Genomic DNA, 26,599 nt, shown 5'->3' on the forward strand with positions numbered 1-26,599 from the left:
AAGTAACAAAAAGCTTATCGCGTGTATGGACTTTGGAGTGTGTGTAGAATGTATGTCCAGTGCATATTCGTGTCAAATGAAAATAATTTTATTCTGTGGTGGAAACCATGAACAAAAGTTGTATCCTTTTATATTTCTCTTTTTTTTTGGTATTTTCTCCTACATCCTTGTGGGCTATTAACAATGACCATGACCAGTGCAATTTTAAACTCAAACGCAGGTGTTGGTTAAAAAATGGATGCATTAGTGAGTCTTTTGTAGTTGGTTTTGGTTATTTTATTTTTTTTTTTTTTGTGTGGGGTTTCCATTTTAAGTTGACCTCAATACAAAAACGAAAAATGTCATTCAGACCAATTTGTTTTTAACCATTTTACATTAATTGAGAACATGCTTAAAGCTGTGATTTTTTTTTAAATAAGAGTTTCGCTTTTTTTACGAAAAAAAAACCAAAAATTAACCTTTTTCGAGGCTCTCTCTCTTTGAATTAAGATATTTCTTAACAATCTTTAGAAGCAAAATGGATTTTTTAGTGAATAATAGCATTTTCAGAATCTTTTTCAATTTTTCTACCAACTGGTGTCATTAATTTCTGCTTCGAATTTCTTTTACCATTGTTTGTTTACCCTTTAACTTAGCGGTCACTATGGCGTATGAGTAACTTTTTTTTTCATTTTTTTCTATACAATTACAAAAATTGTTCCACTGTATGCAATTGTCTAAGCTTGATGGCAAAAGTAAATATACCTGCCACTTGAAAGTAGACAATAAATACCCCTACTCCATTTGACAAGAACACACTATCTCTAAGGACTCATTCAGACGAGACGGCTATCTGTTCTGCTGCAATATCGTATCGGTGCACTTAGATGGTTAAAGCTAAAAGTATCTTAGGAATGTTGTGACAGAGCATCCTTTGTTCATATAGATTTGTTGTCTGGTCTAGGACTATGTTCTTTGTATATTCAAATCCCTTTTCCTGTTGACTGTGTTGACGTTGAGTGTTTTGTTTTGCGCCTTTTTGAGAGCTGTTGTCTGTCTGATGTTCTAAAGAATGAAACGGAAACGATATAATGGAAGAAAACAAAGTTAAAGAGATAGAAATTCAATTTTGTCTTTTGTAATATGGCAAAAATATTTTAAGTCGTATTTTTATACATCAGGATATTAAATCCTTTGAATGTGATTCTCTTGCTTTGAGTAAAACAACAAAAAATTACTGTTAAAACTGTCAACTTAATTGAGTAATACATAGAATCTGTCCTGAACTGAACCCAAACAAAATCCCTAGACTAAATTTAATTTGTTCAATTTTATGAGAAAATTGTTGAGAAAACTTTACTTTTTTTATTACTGTTGCAACATTTGGTGTGAATGTAATAATAACGAACGACAAAGTTTGAAAAAGAGGTACGAAAAGCTATATGAAAGAAAAAAAAAAAATATGAGGAAGCAGCTTGTGCATTTCATTTCGAAAATTTGTTTTGAAGACTTTTAAGGCAAAATTGAAAAAGACCGCAAATTGCTATTATTTTATATCATCAGTTTTACAAGACATAAAATTGATAACCATGAGCATTTGAAAATCTAGGAAATAGTGAAAAAGTTAAAATTAGTGGTTATGTTTAAATTTAAGTTTTTAACTGAAAATTTGTGCAGAGGAAAGAAAGTTTTGAATAGAGGCTTGTCTCAAGAACACTGGTCAGTGGTCAACCAATGTAGTTTAAAAGTTCTTTAGCTTTAACTTTGATTTTTTTTTTTTACTTGCTCTATAGGGCAAGTATTGGCTTCGTGTAGAAAAAAAAATTCGAGGTTTTAATAAAACCAACATTACGATTATGGAGAAGATCAAAAAGTGGTTTTCCTCTGGCCGTCCGTCGGTCTGTGCGTCTGTGCGTCCATCTGTATATCGAGCTAGGGCTAAAACGGATGCATGGACTTGCTTGAAACTTGGTACAGATTATTTTTGGGTAATTTCCTAGGTCCGTTTTTTATATTTTTTAATATCTCCTTTTTAACGCATATCTCCCATATACCGTTTTTGAGGTATTGCAATTTTCTCGAAAACGGCTCTAAAGATTTTGATTAAATTTGGTGTACGTAATACTCTTATTGATTCTAAAAAAACCGCGTTTTTAGTTTTTCTCAAAAAATGCCGGAACGGAAATATGGCGTTTCCGTTTTTGACATATTGACATATTTTAAAGGTTCGTTTATTTCATCAACGTATAAGCCAATTTTAACCAAAATTTACAGACATGTATTTCATACCATTTTGAAGTGTGAAATGTAAAAAAAATATTTAAAAAGTTTTAGAAAAAAACAAAATAAAAAATTTAATTTTTTATGTTTTTTTTTTCTAAACTTATTAAAATCATAATTTTTTTTACTTTATCTTTTATAATCAAAATAAACAATTTTTTTTTAACAAAATGATGTCAAAGTGAAAAAAGAAAAAAAAAATGCATTTACAAAAAATAAACAGGCAAAAGTTGTTGTATCATGAGTTTTTTTTGACACTACTTTTCTACAACAACAATTTCAATAATAACTTAGCTTTCTACATCAGCTAGGAGTTAAAGAGTTAACAAATAAAAAAAAAATGCTTTGTTGAAATTTTAAAAACTCAAAAATTTCAACGCTATTTGATTTGAAATTAGTTAATTTAAGAAAAACAAAAATTAATCGAAAATTAATATTTTGTCGAAAAAAAAAATTCAAGCCTACTCTAAACATAAAAACGTATATTTTCACAAAATTTAATCAAAATCCAACAATATTTTGCTAAAGATAAAATTAAAAAAACCAAAAAAATATGTTTTTGACATTTTTCAAATATTTTTGTATTGAGGTTATGTTAAAAGTTGTAGATTTTTTTACTATCTTCGACTTTTACATAATTTTCTCATCATTCATTTTCTGCAAGTAATTTAATTGTTTGTACTGATATTTTTCAGTGGAATTAAGGTTTCCCTAAATATTTGATATTGGAAGCTTGCCTTTGAAAAACTTAATAATTTCCATTTTTAAAATTAAATTTCATGATTTCGTGACTCATTCCAGTTAACGTCCAAATTTTCTCCTTATTTTACTTCAGAAAAATAACTATAAATTGCATGTTCCACTCATGTCGTCGCCTAATTGTGTAGTTAGAAAACAAATAGACACACCTTCAATGAACTTGTAAAAGTCGCGAGTCATATTGTTCGTGTTTTCTTGAGTTATGCCTTTTTGATTGGGCTAATTTCTAATATGTGGAGTTGAGTAGTTTCTTAATTTGACATATTTTGTTTTTCTTTGTATTTTTTGATTTTAAGTAGGTTAGTTGTGGTAGCGATTCCTTTGAAAATCGTGTAAATAATGAATTTATAGTTCAAAGTACACACGAATTGGCCATATATAACTAATTTGCTTTATTGGACTACGAAACTTTAGAAAAACACCTGAGTAAACTTTTAAGTTTCAATTTCATGGTTCAAAATTTCTTTGTTTCCAAAAACAATATAAGACAATAAAAAAAGGTGTTACTCTCCATTACCAAACCTTTTCACACGCAGACAGGGCAAAAACCCGAAAAAAAACTTTTTAGCTATATTCATTCCCATCTCAATTGATTTGCGAAACAATCAAGAACATTCTTCCAGAGTTCTGTTTTTTTCTCTGTGATACCAATTTATTTTGAAAGAGGTATAGCATAAAACCCCAATCTGTCCTGAATTCTAATATTGTGCGTCCCAATAGACGTTTTGGATGACGATGACTATGCGACGACAACAATATTGTGTTCTGTTCCCAAGGGCAAATCGTGTCGTCTATTCGTTGTTTCGGTCTGATGAGCATTTTGTTTATAACCAAAACCAAACTGGAGTGAAGAAAATTTTTTGGGAAAAGTTTTCAATCAACCTCAAAAATTCTGTTGTTAATGAATGGATTTAGGCTATTAGCACCATGGTTGAGGTGAATTGAAGTCAACTTTTTCTGGCTTTGTTCTCAGCTGATATCCATTTTTTTTTAATACGCTGAAAACATTAATTAAAGCCGTCATTAGTAAGACTTGCAACTTGACGATTTCTAATTAGCTGTCACCGCATTTGCTGTATGATATAGTCATGTAGACAGGTTGAAGCTGTGAGTCATTTTTGCCGGTGTACCAATATACAAAACCATAAACAGTTCTAATGGAAATTCAGTTTATATAGGGTTTTCCAATAGGGACAGCTTATGGCGGCCATATTGTTTCTTTTACCTTCTGTCAAAATATCGATTTTTAATTAGTCACTGAAGACAAATCATCATTGCAAGTTATAGCGTACAGTAACTCGTGCAAATGATTTTGGAGCACTTGGAAGTTGATCCCAATTTTAGTCGAAAAATCATCTTTAGCGGTGAGACCCATTTTTGGAACAAAGGGTGTGTGTATAAGCAAAATTGCTGGATTTGCGACGAAAGCAATGCACGCGAGACTCACGAGTAGCCAATGCATTCAAATAAAGTTAAGGTTTGGTGTGGATTTTGGGCTGAAGGCGTCATCGGTCCGTACTTCTTCGAAAACGGTCACCGTCATTTGCGATCGCTATAGGTCGATGATCACAAACTTCTTGTGACCTAAATTGTATGATATGGGCGCGGAAGACATGTGGTTTCACCAGGATGGCGCTATGTGCCGTACAGCTAAAAACACAATCGATTTTGTGCACGATAGGTTTCATACCTGGATTAGCTCGTGCCGAGGTGACCACCAAGATCGCATTATTTGACCCCTTTAGACTTTTTCTTGTGGGGCTTTCTAAAGTCACACGTCTATACGAATAAGCAGCAAACCACTGCGGGCCTAAAAGATAGCATAATCGATGCCATTGGTCAACTTAAGCCTGATTTATGCGCCAAAGTCGTCGAAAATGGGACCTCTCGAATGTGCACCACCCAGCGAAGCCGAGGCGGCCATTTAAACAATTTCATAATTCACACATAATGTCATTTATAGGGCTTTCAAAGAAAGATAAAACCTTATCGATATCTCATATACAACTTTTTTTATTCAATTATCAATTTTGAAATCGACCCGCCCTTAATGGAAAACCCTTGTAAATATAAACTTGAGTTACTAACTGAAAACGACTAGAAGAATACTACCAAAATTTAAGTATTTTTTTTATTCAATATAAAAGTTCAAACCCATAACCATGTAGCTTTGCGAGTATTTAAAAGTTTCTGCTTTTTCTGAATTTGGGACACATTCTGTGTGTCAAATAGTCTTATAGAGCAAGTTTTAGTTTCCTAACTAGTTAAAAAAAAAAACTCGAAATTCGTTTCTCAAATGAGAATAATATCATTTGAAGTCAAATTGAACTTCAAAATAAGTATGCAGTTTAATTTCTCTTAATAAGATGTACATATTTTAGGAAAAATATTTTCAAAATCGTTAGAGCGATTTTTTTAAAAAACTTATTTTTTATAGATATTTTTTGGAAAAAAAAGTTTAAAAATAATGTTGGTACCTATACAATTATGTAGCTATTTATTATTAATGTATTCATTACCAAAATTTCAAAAAATTTTAATATCTGGTTCTCGAAATTTTTATTTTGAATCGAAAAATTATTTTTTTTTTTCAAAATTTTATTTTTATCTAATAATTAAATTATAGGTACCTTTTAATGTTTTTCTTTAAAAAAAATCCCTGAAATCTACTTAGCAGTTTCGGAGAAAATCGGATTTAAAAAAAACCACGGTTCTATACCAGGTACCGTTAATAATGACTTTCGAAAAGAAATTTTCATTAAATGATAGAAATTATCTTGAATTTTTTTAGCAAAATCGTTGGAGCTATTTTCGAGCAAATTCCTACTGTAGTTATTTTTGGTAAAAAAAAATTAATCCCAAAAAAACCCCTCTGGAGATTCGCCAAAAAACGCTACATACCAAGCTTAATTTTAATCGGTCATCCGTTTAGTCTGTAGCTTCGTATACTGACAAACAGGCGGTATCCACTTTTTTTGTATTCTCTATCATCGTAATGTCATTTCTGATTGATGACCCTGAAAGTAGCTGACAACAGACAAAAAAATCTTTGGCAGCGGATATCTAAGAAACAAGAATAAAAAATGGATTTCTGTAAATGGTGATTTGTTGTAATTTTGATTTTGAATATGTGCCATTTTTTTTTTTTTATTTCGGTAATGTGTAAAATTTTACAGTAAAAATAAAATATTGGCAAGCTCTCCTGGACTAACGAATAAAAATTATGTAATGAAATTGAAACAGTATACTTACTTTTCAAAACTTTAAATGTGTCATTTTTTAGTTTTTCGATTTTTTGCTTAGATCATTTGACAGCTTATAACTTCTTCAAAAATGACTATTTTTGAGTAAATAAAAAATATATGTACTGTACATAAAGTATTTTGAATAATCTACATGTGCTATTTTTTAGATTTTTAAATTTTAAAATGGATGATTTTAAATTTCAAAAAAAAAACTAATTTATAAAACTTTGGCCGCGGAAATAAAATCCAATATTAATTAAAAAATTTTTAAAAAATTTGCATGTATTTGTTTTTTCAAAACCTACATGTGCTATTTTTTAGATTTTCAAATTTTGAATTTTAAATTTTAAAAAAAACTAATTTTTAAAAGTTTTGCCGCGGATATAAAAGCCCGCACATTTAGAGTTTTGAAAAGTAAGTATACTGTTTCAAAGTTTTATTTTAACTGTAAAATTTTACACATTACCGAAATAAAAAAAAAAAAAATGGCACATATTCAAAATCAAAATTACACAAATCGCCATTTACAGAAATCCATTTTGTATTCTTATTTCTTAGATATCCGCTGCCAAAGATTTTTTTTGTCTGTTGTCTGCTAATTTCAGGGTCATTCTGATTGTTATCTCAACTTTCAACGAATGCATAAATTGATATAATGGGCTATAAGAAGAATAGTAGCATACCTAACCCACTTTTGTATCAAAAATTAATTTTTCATAAAAATGGGGGTCTTAATATATCTATTGTAATACAAAAAAAAAGATTCATGCAGCTTGCTACACTCAAAACTAGATGGCACTAAAAAAAGTGTTGTTTTAAAAGACACTGTTTCTCAAATCTCTCGTAGCTCAAAACTGAATTTCATGGCTTACGCGACTATTGTTTTCCTAGCCTCATATAGTACCCATATCGCAAGTAAAAATAGTGATTTAAAATAATAGTGCTCTTTAAATTGCACGTTAAACTTATTTTTCTTATTATATTTTTGGTACGGCTGGTGGAGGCATTAAAAGCTTGCTTCAAATCGAATTAAAAACCCTATTTATATACAAAAAAGTCTTTAATGGACACTAAGTACCATTATAATTTTTCGTATAAATTTATCTTATCTCTTAGTTATTTAAAAAAAAAATTTAATTTCCATCCTTAACCCTCTGTCGGCACACGGGTGCGAATTTTGCAGGACAAAAATAAAAAAATTACGATTTTTCAAAAAAGTGGTCACAAAAAAGTCTCTTTATAAGGGTGAAAATATTTTTTTTCGGAATTCTGAATACAATATTCGAGTTCCTTGGAATATTCTACATCAATTTCATACTTGATTTTCTATAAAATATTGGGACCGAAAAAAGTTCTAGCGACATGAAAAAGTTTAAACCAAATTCGCACCCGTGTGCCTATCACGTCACAAAAAAGAGGTGTGCCTACAGAGGGTTAATTTAGAGTGCCCTTTATGTTAGAATTGGAAAAAAATAATTTTACCTATGTCAATATGTTGTCATTTTGTGTAATTATTACAATTATTGTCTGATCTACGCATTTGAATCTGACCCAGGACCCATTTTAATCAAGACCGAAAATCAATAATTTAGTTCGGTTACTGACAACCAGTATGCACATAATGATTTATTTCAGCAACTAAATTTAAAGGTCTTATTTGTTTTTATAATATTAAACAATGTCATCAGCAAAAGCATATCCATTGAATAAGTAAAAACATAAGTATGTAGGTATTTTAAATTCTTGGCTTCAAAAAATGAGGTAGGTACTATTTGTTTGAGGTCTAAAATTCACAGTTTTAATAGAAAATTAAATTTGAATGTTTCCTTAATCTTTGGTAAAAAAAAAAATTGCGTAAACAATAAAGTTTACATAATATGACAGTTATAAAATGTTAAATAAGTTTCTAGAATAAAAAGAGGTTGTCTGTAAAGCCGGTTTACCTACATTGATTTAACGTGATACCGTCGTAGGAAAACAGGTTTATTTATTTCAAACAATCATAATTTATAAGAAAAAGGTAAAAAAATTACCTTTTTTCTTTTCTCATTAAAGGTATTAATTTTTTTTATTTAAAAACTTACAAAAAAAATTATACCATTACAAAGCCAAATATTTTTCTAAATAATAAAACCATTTTTAAATGTTTACAATGCGCAAAAAGTATTAAAATAACTTATTAAAAACAATCATTTCTTATGAAAAATGTGAAAAAATCATTTCCAACAACCTATCATAAATTTTATACCACCTCAAAGCTTATTGCTTCAGCTCAAAATATATTATATCGATCATGTCTATTAAGCATCTACAAAAAGAGCTAGAATTTTTTGAACTCGATCAATTTTCATCAAAAAAAGCAAAAAAAACATATAATTTTATGTTCTCACGCTACTGAATCAATTTTTTTTAGACAACCTATAACAAATTTTATATCATGTAAAAGCTTATAATTTCACCACCAAAAAGTTAGAATATTTTTAAGCCAACCATGTCGAAATTCCAAACTGAGATTACGTTACTTCCCACACTGGTGGCTGTTCATGATCAACAGATCTCCACAGGTGTTTTGAGGTATTTCGCAAGTTTTTTAATTTAACGTTGTGTGGCTTGTATTGAATGTACCAATTATGTGTGAAAAATGAAAGGTAACATCATCAGGATGCTCAATAAAGTTAAATCAAATTTGTATTTGCTTTAGATCAAAAGATAGAACCTGTTGAATAATTAAACTTTATTTTACCGTTATCTCAAAAATGTGACTAGAAAATTGTTTTGTCCCGTTATTCGGTCAAAAACAGTTCTGAAATACCAATTTTTTGCACATGTGTGCGCATACTCAAGTAGCACCACTGGTGTATAAATTGGTGTTAATTCATTAATTTTGGTGTAAAATTGAGGAAATTAAAAAAATATGGTGTATTTCTCAAAATTAGTGGTATAAAAATTATACCACTGTCTTTTCTGTGAAAAATTTCAACATTTTTTTAAGATTCTGTGCAAAAAATACATCGATATTCAGTTGTTTTTATAATATACCATTAATGGTGCATAAAATTATTCGATTCCGAAATCAACCAAAGCGGTATATTTTGTACACTCTCTTTGGTGTAGGAAGCACACCCTGTGGACATAAAATTCACCAGAATGCATAAATGGGAGACGCCATATTTTTCAATGGCCGCCATTTAAAAAAAGAAGACAGCAATTAATTTTTTTTACTATAATAGTATATTTATTGACCTAATTATCCCGTATTCTTGTTTTTTCCATTCGGTATATTATATTATAAAAGAACTCTTCTAAAAAAATGTAAAAACAACAACAAAATTATAATTTTTGAAAAAACTGATTTTTAAAATCGAACAAAAAAATCATTAATTCAGTGACATTTTTGAGGCGCTTAATTTTTAGAGGGGGTAGTATCTAAAATTAGTAGACAGAATGTGTTTCGTTTTTAAATTAGGCAAACAAATTCATATTTAACCATTAGTTTCTTATGGCAATATTATGAAAGTGAATAAAAGTTCATTTTCATTTATTTCATAAGAAATGGTGTGAATTAGAATTCATCAAACTGTTTGAGGTAAAAAATAAACTTTGGTTCAAATTTTAAATTAGAATAATTTAAATTGTGTATTTTATCCATAGATTTATTGTGTATTTTTCAGTTTCAAAGGGATAATTTTCACCAAAAACGAGATCATTTAATATACCACTAGCGCCTTTTATACACCAAAATCGGTATATTTTTTTAACCGCCGGAGTTTATTATATACGAGAAAATGGTGTATTTTTTATATTCAAAATGCATATCACGAAAGTGCAAAAAATACACCAAATATTTTGGTGTATTTTAGACTTTTGTGCTACTTGAGTAGTCAATAGACTACAATCATGTTTTATTAGCTTGAGATTTTTTGAATGCTAAAAAAAATTTAAAAAAATTAAAACTCAACCAAAAATACCCCAAAATAAGTAGGTATTTTTCAAAAATTTATATTTCAAAACGCAGAGACTGCAAAAAAATCCGTGTCGGACCCCTAACTTTTTTTTATTATCTTTCGAATAACGTTTTTCAAATTGTCAAAAAAAATTCCTCTACCTATAATCACTACTTTGTCAAAGGTCTACCTCATGTTTTAGTTTTAGAAAACCTTTAATAGCTTGGTTTTGAAATTTTTTAGAATTTTTGTCAATACCATTGTCAGTCTTGTAATAAATTTATCTATCGATTAAAAAAAAATTTAACTCTTTACATTTTCGCGTTTAGAAAATAGCCAATTTTTTGAAATTTTTTTTTACCCCTATTTACCCTATTAAAAGATGGAATTTTTTAAAATCCTTCAAATGTATTTAACTTTAAGTTATTATCTTTCAAATAAGCTATAGAAGTTTTTTATATCTCTAATAATTTATTTTTAATTTTGAATTGAAATTTTTCCCTGCGAGAGTGGAACGGGAGAAAATGGCGTCACTTTTTTGTGCTGCCATGGTTCATCGATTTATAAGACGTTATCAGTATAACGTCGAAAAATAAAATGAAGACTCCTTCAAAAACAACCATTTCTAAAAATGTCGTTTTTCTCCTCCAAAAACTATAAAGCATATTCTACTTACTCTTTTTCACACCAACTCTCCACAACATCTACACTAATCAACTCTAATAAATTACCTCCTGTTTTAGTTTCGCGACGGGAAAAACATTTTCGTAAGGTTTCCAAAAAAAAAGAACGGAATGTTTTTTGGTTTCTGTGTGTTGTGTTTGTGTGCATTATTTGTGAAAATATCCTAGAGGTAATAGAAAATATATATCTACGTTCTGCACTCAGGCTTCAACTGACAGAATACAAGTCCTCGCCTCTTGCATATAATTTTGGCTCCTATACTTCTCATGTCTCTAGCTGCCATTTCCACCTGTTTTGTGTTGTAGTTTATGTGTATTTTTTTTATGTTTTTGTTTTAAGTTTGTTTTGTTTTTATTTTTATTATTTTTTTTTTTTTCTGTGGGCTTTAGTGTGTTTTCACCTTTTGTGCGCGCAATAGTGTGTGAAACTTCCGAGCGCAATCATCTAAATCAGTCGATTTTATAGCTTCCCACATTTCTATATCGTATACAGACTAAGGTACTGTATTTCTGTACATTTTGAGAAATGAAAACTATTTTGGCCAAAAACTTTATGTAGTAACAAAAAAGTGGTTTGAGTGTGTTCATTTAGGGTTAAAGTGGGAGAAGTTTATCGCGTGAAGAGTTTGTATTTATCTAAAGAGGTTAGGTACATTTAGGAAAATTCACTTTTTGGGGTAGGTACCTATTGTTTTTAGCGAATGGTGTAGAAGTAAACACATTTAGATGTCGGTTAATGTGGCCTGGTGTTTTGGGTAGAATCTTTTAGATAATTGAAGGTTAGGGCCTGGAAGAATGTAATTTATCTATTTTTGATTTAATTGCTTAAATTTTGTTGATTAAATTTATAAAAAAAAATTGTTTTAGTGAATTTAAACTTAATAGCACAATAACCATGAAATAAGACCGTACCTTAAATCTGGTAACTCCGATTTTTGGCACAGTTATTCATAATAATGGAATAAAAAATAATCAAAAATATCATAACTCAACTAAAGTAACTTTTCAATTTAGAACTTAGCATCTATTGTCTGCATTTTATTAGAAAATTGATAAAAAAGGACAAATCTTTAGAATTTAATAATTGAAATGTCTTCTTTCTTCTTCCCATCAAAACTGAACAGAACAACATTCAAAATATAAAAGTCTTTGCTGTCAAAAGCAATTTTCCCATTCAAACAACAATATCGTTTTTTTTTTTTGCTATTTTACTATTTTTCTCTTTGAAATATGTATTCCTTTTTTTTAGCATTGCTGAGATTTGTTATGAACTTCGTGACGACTATCGTTGACTCGTCCTCGTCATTGCTAAATTAAAAAGTAAGCCATCCAAAAAATTCCTCCATTTGCAAAACATTAAACAAAAAAAAAAAAAAAAAAAAATGAGACATCATCATCAACATCGTCCTTGTCGACGATGACGTTCGTTGCTGTTGCATCAGTCAGTCAGTTTTGTTGCTTTTTCATACATGAAAATGTAATATCAAGGATGAAAGGATGAAACATTTTTTACGAATTCACTCATCATGTAATTTAAAATTGATATCACTCTGTTCACTACTTTTTTCTTTATAGATTATAGTCAAAGTTAGATTTGAAATAAAGCTATAGTTGAGTGACTTTAAGAATTAATATATTCAATTCGTTTTTATGTCTTTTCTTTTGCGTGCTTAACTCCTATAGCTTGAAACTACTAGTACCAAACCAGAGTACTAAAAGTTTATCATGACTATCAAACGATCATCACTTTTTTTGTTTTAGTTCATGAATTTTGCACCTAGAGGGCGCTATATTCAATTTATTGTGACGTCAGTAAGCCTTTAACCAGGAGACAAGGAGGACGCTTCCCACGGTACCTCATTTTTTACTTTACGATAAATAGTTTAAAAGTTATGATGGAACAGATGAACACCTTACCCTTTTTTTGGATTGACTGCATATTTGACTTTGACTAAAGAAAATAAGTAATTTTATTCTTGAACTACAATTACTTTTGTTTTTTTTTTTTGCTCAGCTACGAGTATGTATAAATACTATCACTACATACATATAAACTGCTTTTGATCTTTTCCTGCGTGTAGTGTAAACGATGAGTTGAAATTATATAACTATTGTCTCGACTCTCAAGTATGCCATTTGCAGTCCAATTAAGTACGGTAAAAGCCTGTTTTTTTTATTTTTATATAAATTACCCACCGTTAATAAAGTTTACTCAACCTTCACGGCTAAAGGGTGTTGTGAGGAAGCTATTAGTGGTTTATTTCCACAATTTCATTGATGTTTTTCTTTTACAGAATGAAAATGAACAATGATGACGTTACGGGGGACTTAAATATGTGAGTAATCCTTACTGCTAGTCATTCTTTCATTATCAATTGAAAAAAAAATGTAAAACAATTTAGTGCAAGTGTTAAAGGAAATAGAAACAGGTGCCAGTTAAGTTTGAAGGAATGTCGAGCAATATGTCCAAATGAAAGAATGTCGCATATTTTCATAGAACTTTTAAAGGAGTTTGTAACGTCTCAAAGTAGTTTAAAGAAAATGGAAAAATAATTCAAAAAAATGAGAAGTTGTGATGTTAAGCTTCGTATATTATGAAATATAGGAAATTGTTCCCTTTCAATACTAAATTTCTTAATAATAAACTTAAATCCTTCTTAAAGAAGGATGTTAGAGTCGCTTTAAGTAATGTGCTTCTTGTGACTATTTAACCTTATTACTTAACCAGTGAAAATAATTTTGCCAACTTTCAAATTAATTATTAAAGCTATAATAATTTTTCTAGAATATAAAGCAAAAAAAAAATCGTTAGAATCATTTTTCTAAGCCAATTTTTTATAAATAATAATTTTTTGAAAAACCATTTTTTAAATAAAGTTGATTGCACTATTTTGTACTAATAGACCAGTGCCAATAATTTTTGAAAATAAAAAAATTATTAGCAGCATATGGGTGGTGGGAAAATTTAGGATAAATGGTATATGAAAGGGGAAAAATAAATTGCCCACAAAAAAATTGGGGGAAAGGGGGTGGGTGGGCGAAAAAGTCTGGTGGGTGTCAAAAATCATGGTTTTTTACGATTTCTGTCAAAACTAGACGTCCTATCGAAAAAAAGTCATATACAAAAGTTGTAGGTAGTATAAATGTGTACAACTTTATCTCAAACAATTTTTTTCTATAACCTCAAAAATATTGAAAAAAATGCAAAAATACGATTTTTTATTTTATATTTTTATCTTTTAACAAGTAGTTGGATTTTAACAAAACTTGGTTAAAAATTACTTTGTTATGTTTTCTATCTATTAAAAATGTTTTTTGAGCAAAAAGTTAATTTTTGGATTTTTGACGAATTTAATTTGAAAAAATAGCCTATTTTTCAATCAAAAAAGTTACCGAAAAAATTTTTGATTTTTGAAAAGTTTGGAATGCAATTATTTAGCTTAAAACCGTTTTTTAAAGATTGTGTGGAAAAACTATACTTTTGTTTTAGAAAATATTGAGAATAATTGAAAAAAACAAAAAAACGATTTTTAAAATTGATTTTTCAGTAAATGACAGTAATATTGGCGAGAAATAATTTTCCATAGAAACCAAATTATACTTTTCTAATGGTCATTGACCTTTTCAATTTGAATCAAGCACTAGAATAGCTCTAACGTGCAAAGTTTTTGAGATATTGAAATTTGAACGTCCCAAACACTATTTTTCTGATTATTGGCATGGTAATATGTCAAAAACGTGATGTGATAGAATTTTTCTGATTTCAGATTCGAGCTCAGCGTACAAAAAACCATTAGAAAAATATACTTTGATTTCTATAAAAAAAACTTTTTGACTAGTGAAATCGAACAAGGCATTCCATTTTTTCTGCCCTGTTCGATTTCACTAGTCAAAAAGTTTTTTTTATAGAAATCAAAGTATATTTTTCTAATGGTTTTTTGTGCGCTGAGCTCGAATCTGAAATCAGAAAAATTCTATCACATCACGTTTTTGACATATTAACATTTAACCAAGTTTTGTTAAAATCCAACTATTTTGTTAAAAGATAAAAATATAAAATAAAAAATCGTATTTTTGCATTTTTTTTCAATATTTTTGAGGTTATAGAAAAAAATTGTTTGAGATAAAGTTGTAGACATTTATACTACCTACAACTTTTGAATTTGACTTTTTTCGATAGGACGTCTAGTTTTGACAGAAATCGTAAAAAACCATGATTTTTGACACCCACCCCACTTTTTCGCCCACCCACCCCCTTTCCCATAATTTTTTTGTGGGCAATTTATTTTTCCCCTTTCATATACCATTTATCCTAAATTTTCCCACCACCCTTATGCTGCTAATAATTTGTTCAACTTTTGCCTTCTGAAAACCGGATTGGCTCTGGTCTATAAATACACTAGTCTGCAAAATTTAACTTTTTTTTTCTCCTTCAAATAATTTTTTGATATTATGAAAGATTAGACTTTCCTGAATCTAAATCTGGTTTCAGAAAAATTCTATCAGGTACCATTTTTGTAAAAATGATTTTTAAAAATTTGGGTAGTTTCTAAAAAATCAACCTTTTAGATTTATTTGAACTCGTGCAAAATTAAAACTATTTGTAGCATTGAGCTCAAATTTGGAGGACTTATTCCTCGTAATATGGCCTATCGATTGACACCAAATATGTCTTTTTACATTAATGTTTACTCATATTTTCAAATACTGATTTATAAAAAAAGCAGAAATATCGAAATCCTTTACTTTTTAGTAAATCCAACATGAACAAAAACACCTTAATTAAGGAAAATGTAAAATATCAACGCTCATTATATTTAAAAAGTCAAATATGTAAAGAAAACCATAATAAAATATATTAAACAAAATTTTTACTTGTTTTGTAATTTTATATACTATTTATCTACATATTTAGAAATATCTTATTTGTAATAAACCATTCGATAAACTGCCTTGTAAAGCTTCAGATTTTTTTCTCCTAGAAACAAAAGTATACTTTTCTTATAGTTTTTGATGTGCTGAGTTAGAATCCGAAGTCAATAAAATTCTATCACGTGAGGATTTTAAGATATTCGCATTAAAGTAACACAAAATCAAGTTTTTTCTTAGAAAATCTAAAAAAAAATACTATATCTCACAAACCAGAGCTGACCGAAATTTTTTGAGTTCGGATTCAAAATCACTACACTAAAGTCCATTAGAAAAGTATACTTTTGTTCTAGGGAGAAAGATATATTAATTTTTAGAGATCAGTTTTTTTATGATAAGATATGCCAAAGCTACTAAACTTACTTAAATTAAGATATCTCGGAGAAGAAAAGAGATATTGAGAAGATTGAAACTGAATTTGAAAGAAAAAAATAAGTTCTTTCATAAAACGTAACAATTTTAATTGAAAAATAGTAAATTATGCCAAAATATTTCTTCGAAAACAGCAAAAAAATGGGTTTTTGAGATTTTCTAACGGAAATATCTAAAAAACGTGACGTGCTAGATCAATTCTGACTTCGGATTCGGAATCAGCATAAAATCCTTTAGAAAAGTATAGTTTTATTTCAAGGAGGATTTCCTTGCAGACCAGTGATATTAATGAACATCTAAACATTTCACAAATATTTTACCAACATTTATACAAAAAAACGATTTTTTTTATTTTTGAGCTTACGCTCATCAAACCAATTTGTATACAACTTATGCGTTACACTCAAAAGGTTGTTTATTATAAAAAATGTTTTGATTTCTATGATTTTAGTGATTTTATGGATTTTTTTTAATAATTTTTTTAGCGCAAATCAAAGGTCATACAATAAAATGGATAAGATATAAATTGTTAGTGCTTCTTTTAAAATATACAATTTTTTAAGGTAGTATTGCGCCAATAATAAGAAAAAAAATTTGTTTTCCACAATGTCTCATGTTTGTCGTGAAAAATTTTGTTGAATAACTTCAGCAATTCCCGTAAATTGTTGCTTTATGATTTTGAAATACAAATACCTAAGCAAATTTTGTGTGTTTCTTGTCTTTGAAAATTTAATTAAAACCACGCAGGAATTTTACTGTCCTGTTTTATCCTTTTTCTGATGAAAATATCATTATGAAATAAAAGTGTCCCATTCTATTTCTCTTGATATGCCTACAACAAATATTTTTTTCTGACATTAAAAAAAAAAAAATGTTTAAGACCAAATGCTTCCAACAGTCTGTACCTCCTAGCCCCTTGTATAATTTTTCTGTGGTATTTGTTTTCCATAGCAAATACAACAACCATTAACCCGTCTAACGATAACCCAGAAACCATTTGGTGTAATGTAGACTTTTATTATTAAAAAATTCTTTCAACATTTTTTTGCAATCATAATTGTAGTCCATAATATTATTATGATCAGACAGGCGAGATGTTTTCTACCATTTAATTGTACTTCAATCTGACCTTCGCTTGGTATACTTCTGGTGTTACCCCATAAAGTGCGCTGTTGTGGCAACATTCTAATCCTATTCCACGTTTATTTCTTAGGTTTTTCGCATAAAATTTAATTTTATTCACTCTCCCATGGCGAAGGTGTTAACTGCTTGATGGGAGAAATTGTCTTAAAATAGATACAATATCATAACCTTAAATGTTTTACTTTATTTTATTTTCCATCAGGTAAGTAAGAAAGTAAATCTACTACCATCTCAGCTGTCAGACTTTGCATAGCCTTTTTTTTGTTTAAAATATATTAACTTGCAGTGAATTAACAGAGAAGCTTATGACTTAACTTTTATTTTTGTTTTAAAATTGAGTTGTTTTTTTTTTATTGATGGTCTTTTCGATTACACTAGTTTACAAAAAACTAAAAATTTTTTGGACACCAAATGCCGTTATACTTTTCGTATAGATTTGAGCCCAGAAAACTCGAAAATCTTATCTCAAAAAAATATATTTATGGATAGGTTTTCGAGATATGATTTTTCAAAGTTTTTTGTTGTTGTTTTTTCCAGCCTACTTAGTATTCGGGCTATATATTGCGTAATAAACGATTAATCTGAACATAAAAGCCGGAACCTGAGAGCTGAGTAAATAAGCAACAAACACACTTTTCTGTGTCACTCCAGATGTTTAAGTGCAATGTATTAAAACATTTTTAAAAAATAGAGTTTTTTAAAAGAAATTTCTGCAAAAAAAACTTTATTACTGAAAGAAAAAATCAAAATCTTTCGAATCGTCATTGATTAAAATTTTTTATTTGTAGTACACTTCCTGTCAAAGATAAAAAGATTATAAAGATATGACAGTTTTTGTAACGATCAATATTTTCGACTTTTTCTGTTACTTTTTTAGTTTTGGTTTAGTACTTGGTGCTTAGCAGTGGTTTTAGTTTATGAATATTTTATTTAAAATTACTTTTTATCAAATATTTAAACCATGAAACCACTAAATGCAAAACAAATAGGTACTAAATCTATTTACATTTGAAATATTTTATAAAATAAAAAATAGATTCGGGATTTAGGATAAACGATCATATGAGGTTATTTTTTAGAAAATAGAGGTATAAATTGATAAAAATAAAAAAAATACAAAACTCCTAATTACAACTTCTAAAATGTGTTGAAGAAAAATTTTTCAAAAAGACCAAAAACAGTAGATTTTGAAAGTCCATAATTTATACAATTTTAGCCGTACTCAAATACAAATCCAAATGCAAATTTTCACAAATTACATTTTTGGATTAAAAAAAATCTTTTTTTAATGAAATACCTACAAAATTTATTTTTGAAAAATGTTTGAAATTTGTTAGGTATATAAAAAAAAAACTATTTTTAAAAACTTGGCTCAAAAGATTTTCAAAAAAAAGTTCTAAAAATTCATTGTTATACAAGACATTAAATGGCATAGGTACTTTGTTTTGAGGTCAAAGCCATGGATGTTTTTTAGTGACTTGAAACCAAATTATTTATTTTTGAATTAATTTCTTCAAAAATCTTTTATGAATTTTCAAAAAAAATTTAATATTTCAAGCATTTTTTAATAATTACTTGCAATTACGTGCGATACAATCATTCATTTTATTTCTTTTATCATTTTTTCTATTTTGTATATATGAGAAGTTTATAAAAAAAAATTATACCATCTAAAAGCCTTATGTTTTTTTCTAAAGAATAAAACTATAGAGCAATTATACATACAGGGTGTCCCAAAAGTAATGGATCAAACGAAATATGGTGATAGGCCTCCTTAAGGGCTCTCAGAATTTGGTAACTTGTTCATCCCAAATCCTTACGGTTTTCGATTTAATGCAATTCTTGTGAAATTTCGAAAAATCCCTACTTGGCAACAGTATTTTGCTTCCTGCGCCCATTATTGATTTTTGTTTTCTAAAATTCTTTTACAAAAACATTGCCAAATAATAAGGAACAATTAATTAATTAAAATATTTTTTATTCCATACGCCATTTCGCTGCAAATTAACTAACAGTTTCAAGTTTGATAAAAAATCAATTTTTAACTTTTATTTGAGAGCAACACGGCGACAAAAATTTCTACGGTGTGAGAATGGTTTATTATTTTAAAAAGTTGCCCTGCTATTGTAGTTTTCAAAAATGTATAAAAGTTTCCAAAGTTGCAGTTAGATCAGAAAATATTACAATTTGAATTCAACAAAACAGGGTTTTTCAGAACAAAAAACAAGCAAAAATAAACACATTTCTCGAACTGTTATTTGTTTATTTTTCTTTGAACAAAAGCGTCTATTTTTGTTTTTATTTTTGCTGTGAAAACCCCTGTTTTGTTGAATTCAAATTGTAATATTTTCTGATCTAACTGCAACTTTGGAAACTTTTATACATTTTTGAAAACTACAATAGCAGGGCAACTTTTTAAAATAATAAACCATTCTCACACCGTAGAAATTTTTGTCGCCGTGTTGCTCTCAAATAAAAGTTAAAAATTGATTTTTTATCAAACTTGAAACTGTTAGTTAATTTGCAGCGAAATGGCGTATGGAATAAAAAATATTTTTATTAATTAATTGTTCCTTATTATTTGGCAATGTTTTTGTAAAAGAATTTTAGAAAACAAAAATCAATAATGGGCGACGGAAGCAAAATACTGTTGCCAAGTAGAGATTTTTCGAAATTTCACAAGAATTGCATTAAATCGAAAACCGTAAGGATTTGGGATGAACAAGTAACCAAATTCTGAGAGCCCTTAAGATCCCCTATCAGCATACTTCGTTTGATCCATTACTTATGGGACACCCTGTATATCAATTTTATGTTCCGTAAAAAGGATAACAATGATTTTGTAAAATCACTTATTTTCATGAAACAAAAAATAACTAATAACTTTTATTCTAAAAAAAAAGCAGTTGAAAACGGTCAAAAATTGGGACCAAAAAAAATTGTTTTTACCGTTTCTCGGTAAAAATGTGATTTTTAAAGTGCTATTTTTTGCACGCGTACATAAACCTATGAATCCTGTAAGTATTTGATTTTAAATTTATTAAAATTTAAAAAAAAAAAAACACCCCTAAAAAAATGAGTGTTTTTCAAAAATTCGTATTTCGAAATAAAATGTATTAAGAAATCAGTTTTTTTCTTTATCAATAATAACTAAACTATCGAAAGTCCACCCATTGCATTGTTTTTAAAAAAACCTTTCATAACTCGGTATTGAAATTTCTTATTATTTTTTCAACACTTCTGCCTTTCTTTTCTAATAAATTAACAAAATAGATCGATTTGTGTTCAATTTCTGTTTGTAGAAATAAAAAAAATTCAGATTTTTTTAATTGTTAATATATTTAAAATTACATTTAATATTTTTAATTTGTACATTCATAATATTCAATTTTATAAATTCTAGAAATTTTATTTCGCCTTAAAATTATTATTAAAATACAAATTTGTCTTAAAACTATTTAAATATTACACTTAATTCTCACAGATGCATTACATCCTCGTCATTTCGTGGTTTTTAGTTCAAGAGCTCTTTCCTTTACTCAGCTGTGATGGTGTCTGTGATTGTTGCATCTTCAGTTTAGCTTCTTTCATATTTTGATACATTGTACAAAGTTCAGCTCCATAATCACGTCCAATTTCATTTGCTGTTTTCCTTAAGAAAGTTATATTATTTCGAACTAGCTCCTTGGTAAGATTATATTTAACTTCTTCTTGGATCTTCGATTTAAATACTGGTCGCCGTCGTACTTGACGTTCTTTTTGATAAACAAATAGTAAATATGGAACTATTACATCAGATTGGTTATTTTTGGTATTGTTTTGGGCCGACATCCTGATTATTATGATTTTGTCGATATTGTTTATCTTAAGACAGTTGATTTTGAACTAATATCGTTTGCTGAATCTTTTGGTGTTTATATACAAATTTAAGTGTCCTTTTTAATAATTACTATTTACTTGATAAGTACTTAAGCAGGTATTTACTTTTTATAAGCTCAGGAAAAATCCTAATGATAATCCTGAGGGTAGATTATTAAATTGTCAAACCAGTCATAAAAGGTGTTACGATAAGTAAATGTACCTACCTAGCTTCCGAATGTGATGTTATATCATCAATGTAATTAGTTGGTATAATAAAAAAGAGGTAAGTACCTGAAGTGGTATTAAATAAGATTGGTGGTTGAAAAGTTAAAGACTAGAAAAATGGAAAAAAAAGTTGTTTAATCTCTGCACTGAACCAAAAAGGTACATAAAATTAATGAATTTGTACATTAAATTAATGTAAAAATTCATGGGAAATGAGCCAATGTACAAATTCATTAAATTTAAGAATCTTTTTATGAACAAATTCATAATGGAATGAATCTTTCTTAAAAATTAAGAATAAGTTCTTAAATTTTAAGAATTCTGTTCATAAACGAATTCGAAAATTTTTGAACATGTTTAAGAAAAGTTTCTTGGATTTTAAGAAAAGTTTCTTAAATTTTAAGAAAAGTTTCTTAGATTTTTAGAAAAATTTCTTAGATTTTAAGAAAAGTTTCTTTCATTTTAAGAAAAGTTTCTTTCATTTTAAGAAAAGTTTCTTACATTTTAAGATTATTTCTTAAATTTTATGATTTTTTTCATAAATTTCGTAAAAATTAAAATGAAATTTTGCTTAAATTTTATGAAAAAAATCATAAAAACTATGAATTTTTCTTAAATTTGTATGATTGTTTTCATAAAATATAATATACTTTTCATTAAAATTTATGCGGTTATTTATATAAATGTATATAATACATTACTATTCCAAGCCTTTAATTTGTTCCTAAAAAATTGTATTCCAAACAAACAAACAGCAAAAGAAAATAACCCAAAATCTAAACAAAAAAAAGAAAATTGTTTTTAAAAATAAAAGAAATTATTAAGTTTAAACGTTATAAAAATGTTTTATTGATCACTATCACTATAAATTTCACTATAAATTAAATTTTTAATTTAATTTTACTTTTTTAATTGATGCATCATCTGGAAAGATAGAAAAAATTTTGTGTTAGTAAAATGAATATATAGTATTTGGTTTAAAAAATCGAAATAGCTAGAAGGTTAAATTATCTTATTCTTACCTTATTGTAATCGGCAGCATTAGACTCTAGAGCTGAAAAAAAACAATACAAAATTGAATAAGTTGGGGAAAGATAAAAATATAAAGAATTTAGGTTCCTATGAGAAATGTTGATAATATTAAGTAAAAACAAAATTCAAATATTTAGAGAAATAAAATAAAATGCAACACTTACTAAATTCAATGTTTTGCTTTAGTTTGCATTGACAATTTCAAGTGTACAGGATTTGTTGAGAATCGCCTTTAATATGGTTTTTATTTTGTGTTGATTTTTCCCCCTTTGCCGGTCCAAAGTTGAAGATTACGTACGTGCCTCCGTATTTCACAAAAATATCAAATTACGATTTTCAATTTTAAAATATGCATCTATAACAAAAAAAATAAAATATATTTAATAAATAAAAGTAAGCAATTTTTAACGTTATATATGTTTTTATACTTATCTGAGTATATGGGAAAGAGGCAACAGGAACCAACAATATTTTACACTGTTGAAATGTTCTTATACTCTTCAAAATTGTCTAAGTGGTTAAAATGCTTAACACTACAAACAATTATTGTCTTTTATTCACAAATTTTTATAACTTGTTTCGGCAACGACCGTCCACTTTGAACATCAGATTATAAATTAAATCCACAAAGAAATCTTTCTAAGGCATAGATTTAGAACAACAGTTATTATTTTCTAGATTAATGAAAAAGTACATAGACTTTAAGAAAATATACTTAAACACTCAAAACGTAAGAATTTTTTCATTAATTATATGTATACTTTCATAATATTTAATGAATTAATTCTTAAATTTTGGAAAAATATGAATTTCGAACATAAAAAGTATGAACAGATTCTTAAATTTTAAGAATAAGTTCTTAATACCGAATACAGGATAACGGTAAAATATTCCTTGTTTTTCGATTAATGAATAAATACATGCATTTTAAGAAAAAATACATTCATTTTAAGAAAAAAATACATTCATTTTAAGAAAAAATACTTAAAACACAAAATTCATGAACTTCTTACAAATGTAATTTTGAACATAGATTTTTTTTCAATTTTAGAAGGGAAAAAGTCAATTTTAAAAATTATTTTAACTCAAAATACAACTGAATGGAAAATAATAGTGAATTTCATTCATAAAATTATGAATTTTCATATATTCTTTTCAATATATTCTTTCAAATTAGAGCTAGAAGTTTATGAATTAATTCATAAACTTTGGTATTCGTTCATAAAAAAAATTCATAAAAATATTTTCCATAGGAAAATTTTTATGAAAACTGATTCTTAAATTTTATGAATCTTTCTTAAAACTAAACTTTTTTTTTAAGAATTTGTGCTTAAATTTAATGAATTTTTCTTAAAAATGTATGAATTTTGGTTTATGAACGAGATTCATAGTTTTTAAGAATAATACTTTTTTCAGTGTGGAAAACCCTTTAACTCGGGATTTGGATAAAACAAAGCGAGTATACAATAAAAAATATCTTCAGAAAAAAATCTTGGAAGTTAAACCTAATTAAATTTTCTTTATCGAAATAAATTCAAAAACTGTAATATTTGACAATGATTAAATCTTTGTAATCCTTTTCAAATAATTTCAGCTTATTAAAGGTAAATACAAAAGACCGCTTTATTTAAACGTTCTATACTTAACGTATTGTTAATCTACTTTCTTTGTAAGATGCAATCAGATATGGTAATACTTTAATTATATCATTATTATACCATACAATACGAACATAAAAAAATCCGTCTTATATAAATCCAATATATTTAAATCCAATATCTATTTATAAAGCATTTATTTACCCTGGATGCTCTTTCCACCATCAATCATTTCTTCCATGTATGTGTCTTCATACCTACCTACGTTAACGAAATCATCCTGTCGCGGTAAGGGAAAACAATTCTCATTAAATATTTTCTTTAACGTCAACACGCGTTTGCTTTTGACTTTGTTACATCTTCGTATATTGGATTTTTGGCTGATGTATGTAAATCATTCTCTTTATATCTCTGAAATTTCAATGACAAGACTGGGATTCTGATGAAAATATTACGCATGGCAAAATCTCAATAAGTCAAATTCCAATCAAACTGATGCTGATTCCAAGAATCTGAAGCCAGCTTTTCAGTATTAAGTGATGGAGCATATTAACTATATGCAAAATAAAAATATTTTTTACTTGCTCTTATAGTTACTATAGGCGAAGATATTACGATGGTTCTTCAAATTCTGACTTTTTGATCATATCATCATTTTCAAACCAAACCACTGCAAAGATTTAATTCACATCTGGTAGTTGACGGTTTTTCGTGATTCCCTAGAGGGCAAACTGAAATTATTTTTTTTTTAAGGATTTAAAATAATAGAACGCGTTATTTTCGATGTTTGGCTTAGTGACGTAATCAGTGGCAATGCAAATTTGTCTACAAAATCCTTTTTTTTAACCTTATTTTTAAAATTAGGAAAAAAATTCAATCTTTGTTTTTATCAATTTTTGAAAACTCACCACTGAATTTTTTGGATCTTTGTTTTTAATACTTTGTTTTTTAGCTTCACTTGTAACTAACTTAAACTAACTAACAATGTAATAAAATCTTGGAACTAAATTTTGACACATTTCCAATAATCGTATTAAACTGAAACTGCACATATATGTTGTTCGACTGACTACACAATATTTTAGTGGTTCGGGCCCGGGGTCGAAACACCCTAAATCAATTTAAGTCTATACAGGGTGTCCCACAGTCACCGCCCCAAATGAAAACCATGGATTCCTGAGGTCATTTGAAGTCGAAAAACTTAAGAGGTAATTTTCTCGTTTTCGTCCCGTTTTCGAGTTACCACGGTTTTTATGATTTTTGCTCTCTTGTCCTTTAACTGGCCTTATCTTTGCCAAACTAAGTTTGATTTGAAAGATTTTTTTTACAACCAATCAAGAATTTATTACAGTTTAAGTTTGTCTCAAATTTTTTTTTCTGCGGACAACCGTTTTTCCACAATTTTGCATCAAACACAATTTTCTTCGTTTTTTAAGTTGTTTTTTACACTTTCATATCATTTGAGTCAAAAAAACACGTTAATGAGTATTAATTTTTTGTCCTTTTTCTTAAAGCCCAGTTTATTTTCATAAAAAAAATAAGTTTTATTTCATAAAAAAGGCTACTGAAAGTAATTAAAAAAAAATAAACAAACTGAGTGAATTAAAAAAAAAATAATTTTTAAATAAAAAATTGATTTAAATGAATTAAAAACTTTTTCTGAGCAATTGTGATTAAGAAAAGAACAAATAGATAAAGCTCAGAAAAAAATTTAATTTATTTAAATCAATTTTTTATTTAAAAATTATTTTTTTTTTAATTCACTCAGTTTGTTTATTTTTTTTTAATTACTTTCAGTAGCCTTTTTTATGAAATAAAACTTATTTTTTTTATGAAAATAAACTGGGCTTTAAGAAAAAGGACAAAAAATTAATACTCATTAACGTGTTTTTTTGACTTAAATGATATGAAAGTGTAAAAAACAACTTAAAAAACGAAGAAAATTGTGTTTGATGCAAAATTGTGGAAAAACGGTTGTCCGCAGAAAAAAAAATTTGAGACAAACTTAAACTGTAATAAATTCTTGATTGGTTGTAAAAAAAATCTTTCAAATCAAACTTAGTTTGGCAAAGATAAGGCCAGTTAAAGGACAAGAGAGCAAAAATCATAAAAACCGTGGTAACTCGAAAACGGGACGAAAACGAGAAAATTACCTCTTAAGTTTTTCGACTTCAAATGACCTCAGGAATCCATGGTTTTCATTTGGGGCGGTGACTGTGGGACACCCTGTATAGGTATGCAGTTAGTATAGATGGAAAAATGTACGGGGTTGGGTTCGATATCCCGCTTTTTATATTCCCGTTTTTTAAAATCCCGCTTTTAAAATCCCGTTTTTCATTATCCCGCTTTTTATAATCCCGCTTTTTAAAATCCCGATTTTTATAATCCCGTTTTTTATTATCCCGATTTTGCAAGCAAAACTAGTTGTTTTATTTTAAAAAATCGCGCGATTTTTTAAAATAAAACAACTAGTTTTGCTTGCAAAATCGGGATACTAAAACAAATTAAAAAATGAGACATTGTTCTAAACGCATTTAATTAAAAGCTTT

Source organism: Episyrphus balteatus, chromosome 2 (genome assembly GCF_945859705.1).
Source record: "Episyrphus balteatus chromosome 2, idEpiBalt1.1, whole genome shotgun sequence".
Lineage (NCBI taxonomy): Eukaryota > Metazoa > Arthropoda > Insecta > Diptera > Syrphidae > Episyrphus > Episyrphus balteatus.